At 41.0% G+C, this 4,463-nt stretch overlaps 1 long non-coding RNA gene across 1 annotated transcript in view; it reads right to left on the minus strand.

The window, feature by feature from the left end:
• Nucleotides 1-143: 143 nt before the first annotated feature.
• Nucleotides 144-4,463, minus strand: part of LOC139684941 (uncharacterized) — a 32,874-nt gene continuing 28,554 nt past the window's right edge. Inside the window, exons 3-4 of the long non-coding RNA XR_011700000.1 lie at nt 2,486-2,703; nt 144-521 (exon numbers count right to left, since the gene is read on the minus strand). This is a non-coding gene — a long non-coding RNA (uncharacterized lncRNA). The remainder of the gene's footprint in view (nt 522-2,485; nt 2,704-4,463) is intronic.

Below are 4,463 nucleotides of genomic sequence, written 5' to 3' on the forward strand. Positions count from 1 at the left end.
TCTTGTGAAGAAAGGCTGAGGGAGCTGGGGCTGTTCAGCCTTGGGATGACAGACAGGACCTTATCATGTATGTAACTATCTAAAGGGGAGTGAAACAAAGATTGAACTCAACACCGACATTTTATCAATGTTCAGTAGGCATCCTTTATTGACAGTACTGGGGTGGACTGGGGATAAATCCATCCATAGGTGCTCCAACGAAATCACAAGAGCAAAAGCCTTATATTTCCAACAGTTATGACACATTCGTGTTAAATACTGCCCATTCCACGTCTGTCGCAATACAGGCCTTCTGTAATTATTTCACGGTCTCTGCTGGCATCTAGCGTCCTTTTGTTACAGTCCTTTCATTACAATTGCAATCCGTCCTATTGTCTGTATCTTTTTGCTTCGGATGACGTGCCTCACATCCTTGAATGCTGACTGCTGATTGGTTCCGTTTGAGGATACGTTCTATCCATTTGCAAAAGTGCGGTTCGTTTCCCAGTACCTCTTTACTTGAAAAAGCTGTATCTCTTAACCTAAAAGATAGAAAATGCTCAGCAAGTTAAGCAAAAACTATATGGTTATTCTCATTTCTTGTCACACTCATAACTTTAGCCTAAACTTATTCTACATTAATTCTTTATTAACTGTATTAACTATTTATTAACTATTTATTATTAACATGTATCCTTTATTAACTCTTTTCTGTATAAGTGTTAGTAAAAGAATTAAAATCTGTAACAAAACTTATTCATACTAATAAATCCAGATCTATTTTGGAATGTGCACAATATAACAGGCAATGCTTAGCAGCTCCTTTTCAGTTGTCCTGTTTCCTAGTCTTGGAACTGGTTCTTCTTTTCTTTGTTCTTGGGTGGGGCTACTTTCACAGCCTTGGAGGCTGATTTCTGAGTAGTTACTCCTTTTAAGCAATGCAAAAAGGAAGCATACATCCTTTCACCTATAATCTGTGTGTCTTACCTTAAAAGTTGTAGGATTCTCAGGCAAGTTTCTCAAAAAAGGGAAACATATTTAACAGCACTATTCTCAGGCAGCTCTTCTCAGGTAAACTAAGCAGTATTAACAACCTTTCAGGGGTTTGTCAAGTGGATGGATACAGGCTCTTCTCAGTGGTGCCGAGCAATAGGACCAGAAGGAAGTAAGAAAATGGAACATGGGAAGTTTCCACGCTGTGCACCTGGGATCTCATTGAACGTGACCAGTTGAAATGCCAGGCTGTTTATTTTTTGTCATATTTCTATATTTTTACTGCAGGACTCAGAAAATATTGACTGTTCTTTATAATATTTTCCTTTTACTTTCAAGGTAGGAATTCAAATATATGCAAACCCTACTGATGAGTATATATTGAGTGAGAATATTGTATAAGACACAATCACAGAATAGGTAAGGTTGGAAGGGACCATCAGAGGTCATCTGGCCCAACTCTCTGCTCAAGTAGGGTCCTCTACAGCTTGTTATTCAGGATTGTGTTCATAGGGTTTATGAATATCCCCAGAGCAGGAGACTCCTCAATTTCTCTGCTTGTTCCAGCGCTCAGTAACCTGCCCAGTAAAGAAGTTCTTCCTCCTATTCTTCTGGTACTTTCTCTGCATCAGTTTCTTCCTGTTGCCTCTTGTCCTGTTGCTGAGCACCACCAAGAGGAGTCTAGATCCACTCTCTTGGCATCCCACCCTGCATGGATGATACTGAGAGCCATTGATAAGGTCCCCTCTTAGTCTTCTCTCCAGGCAGAAGAGGCCCAGTTTCCTCAGCCTTTCCTCATAAAAGAGGTCTTCCAGTGCAGTCATCATTTCTGTTGCCCTGTGCCCAACCTGTTCCAGGGGCTCCCTGTCTCTCTTGTACTGAGAAGTCCAGGACTGGATGCAGCCCTTCAGATGTGGCCTCACCAGAGCACAGTAGAGAGGGACAATTAGCCCCCTCACTCTGCTGGCAGTGCTCTCCCTAATGCACCCCAGGACAGCATTGTCCTTTTTGGCCACACAGGTACACAGCTGGCTCATGGACAGCTTGTTGTCTACCAGGACACCAAGGTCTTTCTCCACACAGCTGCTTTCCAGTAGGTCAGCTTCCAACTTTACCTGGTGCCTGGGGTTATTTCTCACTGGTTGCAGGACCCTGCACTTGCCTTTGTTGAGCTTTAGACACTCCTGCTCTGTTGATCCCTCCAGCCTGTCAAGGTCCTTCTGAAGGGCTGCACAGCCCTCTGGGATATTGGCCACTCCTCCCAGCTTTGTGTCATCTTTGAACTCGCTGAGGAGGCATCTGCCCCTTTGTCCAAGCCATCAATGAACAAGTTAAACAATACTGGACCCAGCATTGAACCTTGCAGAACACCACTAGTGATAGGCCTCCAACTAGACCCCATGCCACTGATCATGACCCTATGGAATCTTCCATTCATCCACTTCTCAATTCAGCTCACTGTCTACTCATACACCTTGCAATTCCTGAGCTTATGAGGATATTGTGAGAGAACCTGTTGAAAGCCTTGCTGAAGCCGAGGTACACAATATTCACTGCTCTCCCTTCATCCATCCATCCAAGTTGTTGTCCTATTGTAAAATGCTATCAGGTTGGTTAAGCATGGTTTCCCTTTAATGAATCCATGCTGACTGCTCCTGATCATCTTCTTGTCATCCATCTGGGTAGAGATGGCCTTCAGAATGAGCTGCTCCATCACTTTTCCAGGTGTAACTGTGTAAAGCACAAGAATTTTAGAATGCAGAATAATAACATGGATTATACATAGCATAGACATATATCCTATACATTATATGCATAATCCATGGAATTCATAATGGAGCAAACAAATTATTCCTCTGAATGTTTTTCACTTCTTTGTATGAAGTATTTTATGGAACATGTAACTTGAGTTCAAAGCACATTTATTACACAGAATTTAAATACTTTCAGACGTGTAAATCTCTGTATTACTAGTTTAATTCTTTACTGTATCATAATAAATAACTAGATGAGTTAATGAGTTTCTTAGTGTACTTCTGATAATCCTGAACTGTGTTTTAAAGTCTTCCTATTTATTGCTCTCCATTACAAAAACTTAAGCAATCATTGTCCTCTGGAGAACTGGTGATTTTTTGGTATTAAGTGCTGAAAACTTTTGTTCCTAGGATTAAAATAATACGAAACAAACCCCAAAGGGGTACAGATGCTCTCTTTCCTTTAACTAAGTCACCTCTTCATGTATCACTTTCCAGATGGGGGATTTTCACTGAGAATGACATACCTCTTGCAGCATACTAGCTACCACTTGAGTTGCTATAGTTAGAATGTGCCTTCTCCAGTCATTGAAAGTGAGATACAATTTTGCTTTTTTTTTTTTTTTGAAGGCTGGCTTTGTCTCATTTGTTTAAAAGTTTTGCCTTCATTACTGTTTTTGTTACTTCATGTACCCCTCTACTGTGAAGTGTCTTGAAATGAAGGCACACTGCTTTCTAGCATGGAGGAATTCTTTGCAGAATGAACACATACCTCTTGTGAGATGCTTGCTAGTGGCCCAGCAAGGAATGTGGTTTGCTTGTGATAACCTGTTGTAAAACCTTCTGTTATCACTGGAGTTTTACCTGCATCTCAATACTACTTTAATTGCTGCTTAGGTTATGGTGCAACGTTTTCAGAAATGACAAATGATTTATAGAATCTCAGCTCAACATAATGTATTGCAGCAGAGTAGAGCTGCTCAGGAGCACAAGGGTTTTTAAGACCAGACACACCTTTGTTGTTCCTAGGTAGCCTTTTGACCCTGTGCTATAGTCAGGTGTGCTGTTGCACTGTGTTGCATATGTGTATGTATGAAATAAGCCAAAGGGAAATAGCACTTCCAAATGGGCAGCACTTCTTTGCTTAGTTTGGATACTTGAGTCTGGCTATTCCCTACCAGTGTCTCTCCATCACAGCAAATGGTAGGAGAGAAGGGGTCTGTGAGTTGTGAGAGCCTGTCCATGAACAAGCTTAAGGTTTATTGAGCTAGGGCATAGCATTTATTTTCAGAATTCAAGGTAGCTTATAATGAATCCACTGTCTTCATCTCTGTTTCTCCAGGCATGCTGTTTTGTTGCTCTACAGCTCCTGACTTAGCCACTGATACAAACAGTATGGCGGAAAAAGAGCACAGTGCTTACCACCTGGAACTATTAAGAACACTTTTTCTTATGTAAAGAGAGATACATTTCTGCAAATTCACTACTGCAGATGAGTGCAAGATATGGATAGTATGCCTGGTTGAAAACATCATTTGTTCCTACAAATTCAGATAAAATCTCAGTGTTTTGTGACTATCTTGAGGTGCTTTTTAGCTAGTAATTAGAATAAAGAGTAAGAATGAGGGCTTGGGGAAGTGTGCAGAAGTAAGAGGTTAACCATGCATAAAAGTCTTAAGAAAGACGTTTCTGTAGTAGTGCATAAAAAGCAGCGAAAGCCACACAGATCAGTCTTAC

Source organism: Pithys albifrons, chromosome Z, assembly GCF_047495875.1.
Source record: "Pithys albifrons albifrons isolate INPA30051 chromosome Z, PitAlb_v1, whole genome shotgun sequence".
Taxonomy (NCBI): Eukaryota; Metazoa; Chordata; class Aves; order Passeriformes; family Thamnophilidae; genus Pithys; species Pithys albifrons.